The sequence below is a fragment of the Pipistrellus hanaki genome (assembly GCF_964339955.1).
Source record: "Pipistrellus hanaki genome assembly, chromosome: 14".
Taxonomy (NCBI): Eukaryota; Metazoa; Chordata; class Mammalia; order Chiroptera; family Vespertilionidae; genus Pipistrellus; species Pipistrellus hanaki.
This window is the reverse complement of record NC_140516.1, coordinates 11718952-11731409: the sequence shown is the minus strand read 5'-3', so window position 1 is coordinate 11731409 and position 12458 is coordinate 11718952. Positions and strand designations below refer to the sequence as shown.

The following is a 12458-nucleotide window of genomic DNA, read 5'->3' as shown; positions in this document are numbered from 1 at the left end:
CTTCCATGCCGGGCACTGCACTAAGAGCTGTTACATACATCATCTCATCCTTTCCCCCCCAGGACCTCAGGGAGGTGTTATCCTTGTCTCTCCTCACCATCTTCACCCACGTCTCCAAGTAAAGACCTCACACCTGGGAAAGGTTAACTCACTTGCCCGGGGACACACAGCTATAGCGCTCAAGCAGAGCAGGACCAAGCCCAGGAAGGTCTGGCTCTAAATCCAGCTGCTAAGTGCTCGGTGTCACTGTCCTTCCTTCACACCGACTCCCACCCAGGCCTCAGCCTCCAGCCCATCTCATGGTCCCTCAGTGCCCAGTGCACACACTGGCCGGGGAAGGAGGCAGCCGGGGAAGGAGGCAGCTGGGCAGCTGGGGATGGTTCTCTTCAGCCAGCCAGCGCTCTTCGCAAGCCTGCGTCAGGACCTGCCTCTGCGCAGCCTCTCAGCCATCTGTCATGTTCTCCTCGCTCATCTCAGGGGAGTCTCCTCTTTCCCTGTGGGAGTCTCCTTCTTCCCGGGTGCCACTTATTCCTGCCTGCTTCTCTCTGCCCGCCTTCCTCTCACCAATTAAACTGTCACAGCCTGTTGGCTTGGAGACAGGTGCAGACAGGAAGACATCTGAGGGACAGGGCTTCCAGGGATATGGGCTTTTCTATGAAGCTGCTCTTCTGTTTTCTGTCAAGCTGGTGTGGAGCCTGGTGGGAGGAGCCCACCGAGGTCCCCAGCGGCTCCCCAGCTGTGGGTGAGACACAGCCCTCAGGAGAACTGGCAGCTGCTGGCACCTGTCTGGGCAGCCCAGTAGTGCCCGGGTGCTGGTGCCCCAGATGGAGCTTGGATGGGATCTCGGCTGGAGATGACCGACCTCCCTGATTTGCAGCCTAAAGAGGAAATCTTCCCTTAAAAACAGGTGCTAACCGGTAGCGTTAGGAGAAGCAACCAAAGCGTGTATAGGCTCCGCCCTAAGGACCCCTCCCCCCACATACGTTCATTGTGGCCTGGAACTAAGCATGGGGCTGCCCTTCCCTGGTTTCATCAGCACCGTCCCCACACGGTCAAGGTTGCAAATGCACTTGGGAAAGGGGGCACCTGCTCAATGATAGAAAACACACTGCAGTGATTTGCAGCAAAAGGGGGGTGGCTGCCGGCCCTGTGGAGACTGCCCTCTGTCTGCCATGTGATCTTCAGGGCAAAAGACACAGGAAGGAGCAGGTGAACCACCCTACCCAGCAGGAATCCTTGGCTTGGGGTCCACAGACAGTATCAGGCTCCCCAACCAGCAAAATCCCTACGGCCTCAGCCAATTCCCAAAGGGGTGTTGGTCCCACAAAAGAAGCACCACCATTGCACGTGCCATCCACACTCATCGCCTGCTAGTTTTCGTCGCTGTAGGTTCCAGCTCTTACTCACTGGTGCCTCAGCCAAGCATGTGCACATAGGCGGCCACCAAATGCCCCTCCTGGTCCACCCCCAGTCTCCCCAACACTCGATAGCAGAGTGTTTTCCAAGGTACTGATGGGCCGCCCAGAGCACGCCTGTTATTAATGCCTTTCTGACGCCTGTTCATGCCATTCTGACGACGGAAAATCCTTAGTGCGCTCCTTGCCTTCTGATGCCTGTTCATGCCATTCTGACGACGGAAAATCCTTAGTGCGCTCCTCACCCACTGCCTCATGCTGCTGCAGGAAAAAGCAGTGCCAGGTGGAGTCGTCTAAGAGCATCCTTGCATTCCCCTTTCTCTCCATCCCGTCCCGGGCTTCAACATCACATGCAGCGGGTCTCACTGGGTGCTGAGCATCTTCGGTGTGTGTGGCGGGGGGAGAGGTGAAAACCCTATCTCTCGAGGGAAGAGCTGGGCTCTCTGTCTGGGCGTGAAGAGGAACATGGGATGGAAGGACATGTGCCTGCAGTAAATCCTAGCATCTAACAGGCAGGCAGGCAGGCAGGCAGGCCCTGGAGCCACACCCACATTTTCTTCCTGAGAGAATCATGACAGCTGAAAGGGGGATAGGTGTTTTCCATTCAGAAGCCGGATGATGAAACAGCTGGGGCCTGGGGCATTCTGGGTTGTCTTAATGAAGCCATCATCTTTTCCCCAGCTCTGAAAATACCTACGGTCTAGACCAGTGGTTCTCAGCCTTTCTAATGCCGAGACCCTTTAATACAGTTCCTCATGTTGTGGTGACCCACAACCATAAAATTATTTTCGTTGCTACTTCATAACTATAATTTTCTACTAGTAATGAATTGTAATGTAAATATCCATGTTGTATGTAATGGTAATGTAAAAATCTACAGTCGAGACCCACAGGTTGAGAACTGCTAGCAGGGTCACCTAAGACCATTGGAAAACACAGATATTCACATTACGATTCATCACAGTAGCAAAATTACAGTTATGAAGTAGCAACAAAAATAATTTCATGGTTGGGGTTCACCACAACATGAGGAACTATATTAAAGGGCCATAGCATTAGAAAGGTTGAGAACCACTGCTCTAGACTCTGCACCTAAGCACAGCGAACGCTGCTCTAACATGCAAAAAGTGAAAGGCTGGAAAGTGTGGGAGGAGCTAAGATTTGGGATCATATCGGGAAGAAAGGTCCAGAGGTGCTTCCAATTTTGTTTTGAAGGGACCACTGCATGAGAATCAAATGAGTAAGTGTTGACCGTAATGCCCAACAAACTGCAAACTTTAATATTGACGAAGTCTACAGTCAGGCTTTATCTGTGCTAGCCCGCGTCGTCACAGCCACACATGCCAGAAAATAAACCAACCAAGGTTCCCATCATGTGTCCATAGAGCCAAGTAAGTCAGAAGATCGTTTTGACCAATTGTCAACACTTACACGCTAGTGTCGCCACACTGTTTTGGTCAAGTCAACACAACGGCAAAGCAGACAGCTTTGGGCCTCTTTTTCTCAGAAAGAATCTGACAATTTAAGGGGGTTATGTTCGCTTCCATTTATGTCCTGGAAAATACACTCTTGTGCACCTAGCAACCATGTTTAAAAAGCGCTTGCAGCTCTTAAACAAACAGAGTGTATGTTTATGAGGTCCTCGCGCCGTTATTCTCAGGGATGACGGAGAGCTCGTGCTATGCAGCTCTGGGGATTTACAGTAAGTTGTGGGAGATTTATTGCTGTGACATACAGTATTTGCCTGGAGAAAAGTGGGCACTGACTTAAGCACCCTTTGAAAGTGTGTTCTGCTGGAAATGAGCCAGAGCAACTAGAGGCCAAGGTCTCTCCTCCTGGAGAGAGAAGGGGCCCTTTGGGGGAGATAGAAGACCAAGAACTAAGGACATTTTCTGGTACTCTGGGAGCAGAACTAATCGAGACCAAAAAGAGACACCGTTGAAAACAGATACTGCAAACGGGAGGCCCAAATGTGGACCACGGCAGTGTTTTGGTTGGCTTGAGAGCACCTTAAAAGTTTCAGAGTCCTGGGCAGCATTTTAGAACTGGAGATTCGACATACAGCCCAGCCTCTGTCTTTGGTACAGGGGCAGAACTGCCTACAAGAGTCTGCATTACTGCTGGGCACAGTACCCTGGACCTGGGGACGATGAGCTCTCTGCTCACCCCAGGCCTCCCGGACCTGCTCCTCTCTTTCTCACATCCGCCTGCCTCTGCCTCCTGGAGCGTGCAAACCTCAGAAATAGGAAGTGCTTTTTTTCACAGTGGTATTCTCAGGGAACCGATCTCCTAAGGAGACCAAGTTCATTTTCAGGTGTAAGAATGGACAAAGCACATGTTTCTCAAAAACTGGGCAGAAAAGCAACACGATTGTTCGTCTCTTCATTGTGCACATATCCGCAGGTGCCATTATGGAAAATGTTGGGTTGCAGAAGCTAATATTCCCCAAGTCTGAGGCATAAGGTGTGGTTTGCTATGAAACATTTATTTTTATTTTTGTAAGATGGCATGGGCAGGAGTGTGGTGGGAGGCATCTGTCTCTGGCGTGTTTTCTCATCTCTGAAAACTTACAGCCGGATGAGGCTGACGGGCAAGGAGGGGACAGCACCGACTCCTCCACCAGGCACGGCGGGCTCAGTGCCGATCCCACCCAGGAAAATGTCTTCATTTTTATTTGTTTAAAGTCAGAAGAGAAAAGTCACTGTAATCATAATGAATATGTAATAGTGATTCCAGCCCGGATTATATTCATCTTTATACAAACACAGCCATAAGATAAACTGTTGATATTCTTTATAAGAAAGGAACCCAGAAGGCACACAGAGCTCATGAAAATCCCAAGGGGCCCTGCAGGCTTACGCCGGCTCCAGAAGAACAGATCAGGCCGGGCGGTGGGCTTTGTGGACCGCACCGCCTCACATGCCACGGCTGTCCTCCCTCCTCATCCCTGGATACTCTGCGTGTGGCAAGCTCATAAGCAAGGCCCCTGAAAGGCATACTGCCTGCTGGCCGAAGCACCAAAAAGAGGGAGTGGACTTCGTCCACTCGGCCACTCCAGGACATTTCCAAAGCTTTTCATCACGGGCACATGGAGAAGAGGACATCACCATCAGAGACTGTCTGCTTCTCTGACTGTCTTGCTATCCTTGAAGTATTTTCAATCCTAAACCTCATTAGGGCTTCTGGTCAGGCTCCTTCTGGACTCAGCACACACCAAAAATATAAGCCAAGAGGCCGAGTGTAGGCTGTCGTGACAGCCCCACTGTGGAGCCCAGACCTGGGGAGACTGAGTTTTCTGTTTCCTCAACTCAAAACCTCCCCAGAGCAAAACTCCCCATAAACATCCAGCTACCTTTTCAGCTTCTCAACCTCCAGCACTTAACATTAGCAATGTTCCTATCAGTAATCAGTAATTGATTATATATTTCACTTGTTACCTTGTTTTATTATCTTATGTTTCCTATATATTTTTTTTTGTCGGGGCATTCCTGATCCTTGTAAATTAGATATATAGCAAACATCCCAGTGGAGAAGAACCAGTCTTCTACATCATATATAAAATGCCCCAAGCCTAGCAACATGCCTTGCACACAAGTCTGTACCTAATGGAGTCTGTTACTTGCTCCTGAGAGCACATGTACACGGCTCTCAGTGTCATCCCTGTTGTGATGATGAGACAGGTTGCCCGTCCCTTCATGCTATGCTTTCCCATTGGTTTATAGGCGGGACAGGATTGCCCCCTACACACACACACACACACACACACACACACACACACTCCCACCTCCCAAGTTCTGGGAACAGTGACATATGCATCAAGAAGTCCCAAGGGCATCCTCGCTGCAAGGGACTCTATTTCTAAGCCAGGAATGACTCATCACTGACCAGCTTGTCAGGCTGACAGGAGGAAGGACAAGGGGATAAAAGCAGAGACAGAGGTCACAGTTCCACTCCTGTCTGCAGCCCATAAATCCCACGTGGAAGCCGAAATAGTTGCGCCCATACCTCAGCACCGCCATGACTGTGTCAAGCATGAGCCCTGCCCTTGTGTTTCCATCAAAGGACTCTGAGCTCCTGTCTCTCCAGCTGGCTCCGACCGGGTCTCTCAGCAGATGCTGAAGGCTCACCTGGTGTGACTTCAGGTAAAGGACTGGGGTGTTCCATGAGGAAAAGCTGCATACCACTTGTGGGTTAAACACAGGCTACTTTAGAAAAGACAACTAACTAGCTGGATCTGCAAGGAGATACATTCTCTTCATTTGCCCTGAAGCAACATTCTTTTAATTTTTAAATCATTCTTTTAATTTTTTTAATGTGTTTTTATATTGTGTTGAGGTTTTGTTTTTGACAGAGAGAGGAAGGGAAGGAGAAGGGGAGGGGAGAGAGAGAGAGAGAGAGAGAGAGAGAGAGAGAGAGAGAGAGAGAGAGAGAGAGAGAGAGAGAAGGGAGAGAAGACATGGATGGCATGTCTCCTGCACACACCCTACTGGGGATGGAACCTGCAACCTGGGCATGTGCCCTGACCTGGAATCTAACCTGTGACCTTTTGGTGCATGGAACCATGCTCAACCAACTGAGCCATACCAGCCAAGGCAGAAGTAATAACTTTTTAAAAAGAAACAAGAGGCTAAGACAGTGTCTGCTCATTTATAGCTTTCTTTTTAAATTCTAGAGATGATGAGAAGAAATAATTCATTCTGATTTTCGAAAGTACAGTAGGTATTATTTACAGTTATCAGATAGTGTTTTTACAAGATAAACAAATAAGCAATTAGGCAAAAATCCTGAAAGGTTTTGCATAACAAATTCCAAACAGGCCACACAAATGTGTTCAGCCTTGTTAATCTTCCACAACAGAGTTCGTGAACTCTTACTTCTCCCTCTGAAGCAGTATGGGGGTGGGGGGAGGAAGGAGTAGCAGAGTCATGAAATCAGGGAATCCAAGGCCTCTTGCCAAGGAGGGTGAACTAAAGTTTTCCCAAGCAGCCATCTGGCCGGGTTTGATTTATCCCACCTGAGATGATCTCTATTCTCCATGGCCCCAAAGTTCCCCCACGATAACAGGGTGAAACTCCAGAACTATCATAAAAGGTCATGATTTCCTTCACTATCCAATGGATAATATTCGTTATCACATCTTTGTTTATTATTTATTTTGTAAAGAGAGAGGAAAAAAAAAAAAAAACAACAAGAAGAATTAGAGATGAAGTGGAAAGGTGCTCTGACTCTGACTTCAGGCTCCAACCCTGCCCCTGGCTACTGAGATGACCTTGAGCAGGTCACTTAGTCCTCATCCTGCAGGAGAAAAGGCTGAGGCTAGAGAACGGGCCCAGGTGGACTCTGAAGCCTCTTCCAGTTCTAACATTTTATTCTGAAGTTGCCTTTTCCAGCAAATTTGGGAGGTCAAGCTCTATCCCCTCTCTCTTTCCTAACATAGGCCCTGATTCTTTTCCAAGGAAACGTCAAAGAGAAGCAGTTCCCTCCTACACGCGGTTGCAGGGGATACCTACCTACCACAAAGTGATGCTCTGTGCCCAGCTCTGAGACTCCCTCAGAGTGTGGAGGGGAAAGAGGGAGAGCGCTTATTCGTTTGGCATGTTCTCCACCCATCTTCTCTGCCCGTTTATACCCAACTGTTGAGAAAGGCAATTTGGAAAACTAGACAAGGTAGAATAGTTGGGTGAGAGTCTCTCCCATGTCAGAGGCTCAATTGTTGCCTTTCGAGGTTAAATTCTGAAAGGGCACAAGGACTTCCCATTGGGAGTTACTTACAGCCTCTTTGCCCCTCAGGCGTCTCCCCCTCCCTCCGCCTCCCTCCAGCACGCTCAGCTCCTCCACCACCTGACACCCCATTCTCTCAACAGCTGCCAGCCCTCCTGTTGTGTTCCCTTCACAGATGTGCATTGCTGCTCTGCACATCCTGCCCTTGAACTTTCCCTACCCATAATTTTCCAAACCAAAGCCCAGCAATAAAAATGTCAGGGAAAGAGGAAGAAAATTGGGGGGGGGGGGGGGGGGGGTGTTTTAAAAGGAAAAAAAAGAAAAGAATAGGGAGATGTTTTACACACACAGGGATTCATGTTGATTTCCTAGACAAAGGTTAAAGGCTGGCCATGGCTTCTCAAAAAAGAGAAGGCGGAGAGCTGAAGGGAATTTCTCAGAATCCGACCTCGAAGGGCCCGGTTCCTCAAAGGAGCCAGGCACAGAGCCTCCTCTCTGCCTGGGCTGCCCAGCTCTTCATGCTGCGGGGCAAGGGGTGTGTGAATGCGGCCGGTTACAGGAGCGCTCCCTGTACTTCACAGTCTACACTACATTGGCATGGAGGTGGCCTAGGCTGACTTCCCAGCTCTGCCGGGCGCCTGCCAGGAGGGTGGGCATGTGGGAGGTGCAGTGTCAACCCGTGTGCACAGTCACTAAGAACAAGCCCGGAGGAGGAAGCCAGACACCTAAAATTCATTGCAAAGACCTCCATGGGAACATCGTTGGGCCACACTTTCCTAGAGCCCATTGGTTTGACAACACTAGCTTTCTAGGCACACAAGAACTACCTACATTCTGTGGCTCTCTTGTGAGATACAATAACCTATCTAATGGGACGCAGGGCCTCTGCGTTATGTCTGTTAGCATGGCAATTACTGGCACAGAGAACTACCGTGTTTCCCCGAAAATAAGACCTACTTACAGTCTTCCTTCTGAGTGAAATATAAGGCATCCCCCGAAAATAAGGCCCCCTTAGGCTAAACATGAGAGATTTGGTCCACTGATTCTGAAAGAAATGGAGTCACAAGAAATTCACCAGGAAATTCAGGAATTGCATTGTTATGATGATGTTCCAGAAGATGATGGCATGATTGTCATTGAATAAATGAGTAAATTCTTGATACTGTAGGATTCACAGTTTGTCTGGTTTGTGTTGACAACCACCGTACTACCATACCGTATACAGGTAATAAATTTCCTTTATTTTCATTTAACAATAAATGTGTACCGTATTCTTCTTCATGGAAAAATAAGACATCCCCTGAAAATAAGACCTAGCGCATCTTTGGGAGCAAAAATTAATATAAGACACTGTCTTATTTTCGGGGAAACAGGGTATGCAAGGGGGGAGGGCAAAGGGTCTTTCTGCTGAGGAAGAATCCCTTCAGCGGGAAGAGCCCTGGAGAAGCAGCATCTTTCCTTGTTCTCTTCTAACCTGACCCCAGCCCATCACAAAATGCTGCTACTCCCTGAGATAGAAGAGAACATAGTCTTAGTAAACCAAATTCAGGAGAAACGGATCAAGGTCCAAAGAGACATCAGGCAGCACATGTCCCAGGGATCTGTCCCACACATCCCATGTCGTAGGAAGAAAGCTGTTATAGGAACCTCATCAGCACTGCTGACTTTCAAATGTGGCTCCAAAGGTGAGAAGTGGGGAGATAGAGAACAAGAGGGCCAACAAGACAGGTGACTGGGGGGAGAGGAGGTGTGAGGCTAAGGGACCTCTCACTCTTGCAATTCCTCATTAAACCCATTGAGTGGCTTCCACAGCCTGGAATTACACTTCTTGACATGGAAGAGCGATGCTTTGAGATATGCTGGATTCAAAGCCAGGCTCTACAATTTCTTAGCTACGTGGTTTGGGGCAAACATTGCAGCTTCGGCCTCACCTGTAAGTGGGAATGCTGTACTACCTACTCTATGATGCAGTCAGAAGACTCTGACAGGACTGCTTGTGTTATTTATCTTAAAGTGCTTAGCACTATACTCCATACAGGCATGTGATCATCGAATGTAATTCCCTCCAACCCCGGCCCTTCCCTTCCCTCTGTAGGAGAAAGTTTTGGCTGAGGGAATGGGAGGCCTGGCCTGTGAAGACTGGGGCAGGTAAGCAGCTGGATGACTGTCCATTTCTGCTAAAGCTCTGGATATCCCTATTACATACTTGGGGCCAGTTTTATTTCCAGAGACCATAAAAACAGTCTGGTCATTTTCTATTGCAATCTTAAAAACAGTCTTCCTTGACCATAACTAACCATAGCAATTTTACCAAGTGGGAAATACTCAGCATTATCACTCTGAAGGTGTTTCAAGCGAATGAATGGATGCAAAATGAATGGATTACTGAACACAAACGTAAACTTTTCAAGACGAGGGCAAGGCCGTTTTCACACCGTAATCCCGCTGTTACCCTGGCATTCAGCCGTTAAATGAGATTGCTCTCCAAACCCAGTGCTGCTGTTCGCTCCCTCCTCCTTATGGCCACATCCCAAACAGCTGCCAGTACCAGAAGCCAAGAGAAGATACCAGAAGCCAAAAGAAGATAGCAGAAGCCAACAGAATAACCAGAAAGTAGCCCCCCACTGCGGACCAGCCATTCTGGAGCAAATGAAGTCATTTTAACAATGTGTGACCTTTCAGCTTTACTCTGCTATCAGCAGGCAGCTTGCCTGGCATAGACAGGAGTCTGCCTTGAAGTCACGTAAGCAGGATTTGACCTTCATTTTCAGTATACGCAATATTAAATATTCATAATCCACATAACTACAGCCTAAAAAGCAGCAGAGTTTAAACATGAATCAAAGCAATGAATATATTCACAGGTGAGTCATCCTTTCCCAGAATGCCCCTGGAAAAGGGCAAATTCCCAGGGCCCCGAGCCTCTCTCTCTTCCAACTTCCTCTTGAAATTCTAGAAGCAGCAGGAACTGCTGCATTATGCAAGCCATGAATCCTGCACTCTCACTGGCATCCTGGGGCTTTCTGTTCCCTCATCTATTAGGGAAGAATCACTGTTTTATGTTAAAGGGAGAAAACTGACAGGGTTGGGTCAGCCATGATGACATCATCACCCACAGGACATCTAAGGGCACTTTTATTTTTAAAATTGTTTTTGACTTATGGTACATTTTTTTTTTTAAATCTCTGTTTCTCCGAATAGCAGGGTGTATGAGAAGAAAGTGTTGATGTAAACAAGAGACATCAGAATTAGGAGTTGGAGTGAGGCATGCCTAAAACGGGGCATAGTACCTTTAAAAAGAATGGAACAAAAATGGAGTTCCTGCCCAGCTGATGTGGCTCAATGGTTAAGCATCGACCTATGAACCAGGAGGTCAAGGTATGATTCCCAATCAGGGCATATGCCCAGGTTTCAGGCTTGATCCCTAGTGGGGGGCTTGCAGGAGGCAACCAATCAATGGTTCTCTCTTATTGATGTTTCTATCTCTCCCTCTCCTTTCCTCTCTGATATCAATAATAATATAGTTGGTTTTTTTTTTTAATGGAGTTATTTCTTTTGGGCTGTCCCTGTCTCCTGTGGCTAACTGATGGGTACCTTCTGGGGGATGGGATGGCTGTGGGTAGCGGGCTTAATGCATCTCTGAGTCTGTTAAGGAATTGACACTGATGTCTGTCCAAAGATTTGGTGCAACAGCCTCCTCTCCTTGGGTGGGAGCATAATTTCAACACAGTTTAAGGTCATTCTCGCCGAAACCGGTTTGGCTCAGTGGACAGAGCGTCGGTCTGCAGACTGAAAGGTTCCAGGTTCGATTCTGGTCAAGGGCATGTACATTGGTTGCGAGCACATCCCCAGTAGCGGGTGTGCGGGAGGCAGCTGGTCAATGTTTCTCTCATCATCGATGTTTCTAGCTCTCTAGCCCTCTCCCTTCCTCTCTATAAGAAATCAATAAAATATATTTTTTTTAAAAAAAAAGGTCATTCTCACTTGGTCTCAACTCCAGAAGTCATGAGGACATTCTGTCTTAGCTCATAGCAACCACTCAAAGCTGCCCACGTGATCCCCCCCCCGCCCCCCACTCCCCCCTCCGTGATCACGGGGAAAAATAATACCCAAGGAAGGGCTTCTCAAAGCCATAAGTGCACAAGAACTGCTCACGGATCACCTTGGCCTAACAATGGAAAAGAAAACAACGTGAGGCTGAGAATATATATTGGGAAATAACGTACCCACAGCCTCTTGACAGCAAATAAGCAGTGAAATGTCAAAAAGATCTTTTGCCCTTCAACTACCGCACTTTTCAGCAGTGCCGGCCTCACCTGCTGCCACAAGGAAGGAGAAGAACCACCCAGTCCACCTGTCCTCTCGCATAACCTGAACGGGCCTGTCTTGGCACTGAACCTGCAGAGCCTCACACCTTGAATTTGTGTTGCCAAGGAATTCCCCACCATCTGGGGGAGGCCAGCTCTGGTTAAAAATCACCGAAACACATCATTTTAACTGACAATGTCTGACCAGTTCAGGTTCACACAAAGGAAGGCCTATAGATTGTCTTTTAAGTTATTCATTCATTTGAAGGGTATAAATACCAACTAAAATTCATCTGAAGAATACTGTACACTTCTATTTTTCCCCAGGATAATGATTTCATATAAATTCTAAGAGAAGTTTAAAGATTTATTTTCAAGATGCTCATTTCTTTCCAATAACCAGCAAAACCACGAGAGGATAAAACTGATGACAGTTTTGAATGAAAAAGATGGAAATTAAGAATTTATAGCCTGGTTTTTTACCTAGATTCCATTAGCTTTTTATGTGCGGATAGAATCTCACTTTATGTTGTTCACTTTGCTTAATTATAGTTACTTTAATAGATAATTTTTTTTTATTCCTGAACCTTTAGACTTATCATAATGGTTATCTTATAGAGTCTAATTCCTCTCCTTACTTAACTGAGCATGCTTGCCAGCTGTCCCCAGAAAGATGGCAGACTCCTTGGTACTGACTATGCTGATCAGGTCACCCCAGGGACAGAACCTTGGGGTATGGTTCCAGAACCAAAGGAAGAAATACAAATGAAAATTGGAAAGAGCGACAGAAACCTCAGCTCTTCCAATGTACGGAGTCTCTCTCTGCCAAACCACACAGTCTATTTAGGATGAGGCCAGAATAGTCCCCAGGGAGACGGAGGACAGTCTTGGTTCTAGGATTGTTGGCACTTCGCAGGGAAAATCTGAGAACAGAATGGAAGGTCCATTCTTGGAGTAGGCTCTCTGCAGAACCAGAACCAGAAACGACCCACAATGCCAGCTTCCTAGGACTTAG

At 47.6% G+C, this 12458-nt stretch overlaps 1 protein-coding gene across 17 annotated transcripts in view; it reads right to left on the bottom strand.

The window, feature by feature from the left end:
* Nucleotides 1-12458, bottom strand: part of KCNMA1 (potassium calcium-activated channel subfamily M alpha 1) — a 669950-nt gene that overhangs the window by 324465 nt on the left and 333027 nt on the right. The gene's annotated exons all lie outside the window — the stretch shown is intronic.